Genomic DNA, 2,071 nt, shown 5'->3' on the forward strand with positions numbered 1-2,071 from the left:
GGGCAGGGAGTCACGCGGCCAGGACTTCCGGCAGAGGCAGGATGTTGTGGGTTCAGGGCGGGTCTGGCACCAGGGGAGGGCAGATGTTCTCCCACCCAGCCCTCTTACGACTCCCAGGGGCAAAATGCCACTGGATGGAAGAATGGACACCCCCCACTACTACCACTCGAAGCCGGGACTGCCTGGTTAGGGAGCCTGGCCCCTCTGCTCAGGACCCCACAATCTGGGGGTCCTGAAGGGGGGGGGGGAACAGGGGAATGGGGCTAGGCAGAGGGTGGAGAGAGATCCTCCAACCTGGGGCACCCTGATCCCAACCCCAGAGGCTCCCGTCCCCCCAAATCAGGCCCAGGGAAGCCCCCTGCTGCCCTCCCCCTCCATGCCCAGAAGCAGCAATAGGAAATCCTGGATGAGGGAAGCCGATACAAGGCCTGGATCCATGCCTGGGAGGCCACTGAGCTCGTTAGAAGCCCCTTTGTTAAGACCCCCCTTCCCCAGCCAGGCGAAGATTAGAAGGGGGCAGGTGCCATGGGTGTGGAGCGCCGGTGGGCTTCAAGGGGTAGCAGGGGCCAGAGTCACACAGTACCACAGGGAGATACCATCAGGGTTGTATAGAGACATAAGGAATCAGCCCTATATGGTCAGAGCCATATAGTTACACAGACATATAGGGTTGCAGGCTCATAAAAATATAGGATCATAGAAAGACACAAGAACATACAAGGTCCCATAAAAACATAGGCTCATAAGAGAAAATGATGGGGTCATAGAGAGACAGAAAGAGACATATAAGGTTGCATATGGTCAGCAAAAGACATATAGATTCACATATGCTCATACGAGAAAGATAAGATCATAGAAAGACAGAGAGACATATAGAGTCGGACAAGGTCGGTGAGAGACATATAGGGTCGCAGAGAGACAGGGAGTCAGGGGCCCATAGAGATAGAAAAATACAGTCAATCATACAGTCAGGGTTATATAGAGGCATAAAGAATCAGTCCTATAGAGTTATATACTCACATACAGACATATAAGGTGACATAAGAGAGAGAGTCCTAGAGCGACATATAGGGTCATAGAGACCCAGAGACGCACAGAAAGAGAGAATCAACTGCACAATCAAAATCTTATACAGACAAAGAATCAACCTTACAGAATCAGGGTCATATAGTCACATAGAGATACACAGAGTGACATCGAGACAAAGAAAGAGAAGTTTGATGTCATAAAGAGACACTTAGAGCCCCATAGAGGCAAAGATGATCAATTGTACAGTGAGAACCATACAGAGACATAAAGAAAGAACCCTATAGGGCCACACAGAGACACCGAGAGTCAGAGGCCCATAGAGACGGGGTCACTCATACAGTCAGAGTGGTATGAGAGTCAGTGTCCTATAGGAACAGAGAGGTATAGGGCCATACACAGCCGGAGTCCTGTAATCACATAGAGACAGCAGCAGTCCCTCAGAGTCCTGCGGTGTCCTATAGGGACAGAGGAACCTATAGGGTCATGGGTGCAGGGTCTCACAGAGAAGTGGAGCTCGAAGGGACCCCTGGGGAGGGAGGGTTCTCCCAGCATCCCAAAGTTTCTGGGCTGCAAACCACCCACATGGAGGCTCCCAGCTCCTGGGGCTGGCATGTGCAAGGTTAACCCTCAAAAAGGGCCTTATCTGCAGTGGGTTCCCACCCATCACCCCTCATGGAGGGGGCTGGGAGGGAAACACCTGTTCTGTACTCAGAGAAACCACCTTCACTTCCTCATTTGGCAGGGGAGGGAAACTGAGGCACACGGCTGCCCCCTGGATTGGCCCCCCCTTCCTTGAGGCTGGGGGGGGCCTGTCCACAGATCATTAAGGCTGTCACAAGTACCAGTGGGTTCCCCCCCAGCCCTGAGACCTAGTTAGACTAACAAGCAGCTGCTTCCTTGCAGGCCGGGGACAGGGGAGGAGGAGGAAGTGAGCCCCGTGACAGCCACTGCTCTTCAAGGAGTTGTGACCGGCAACTTCCGTCTTGTCGGGCCCTTGCAGGCCCCAGATCCTAAATCCCTTTGCCAACTTTACCCGGGGGGG

General features: G+C 53.2%; 1 protein-coding gene across 1 annotated transcript in view; it reads right to left on the reverse strand.

The window, feature by feature from the left end:
• Positions 1–2,071, reverse strand: part of LRCH4 (leucine rich repeats and calponin homology domain containing 4) — an 8,417-nt gene that overhangs the window by 5,611 nt on the left and 735 nt on the right. The window lies entirely within an intron of this gene.

The sequence above is a fragment of the Alligator sinensis genome, unplaced genomic scaffold (assembly GCF_000455745.1).
Source record: "Alligator sinensis unplaced genomic scaffold, ASM45574v1 scaffold553_1, whole genome shotgun sequence".
Lineage (NCBI taxonomy): Eukaryota > Metazoa > Chordata > Crocodylia > Alligatoridae > Alligator > Alligator sinensis.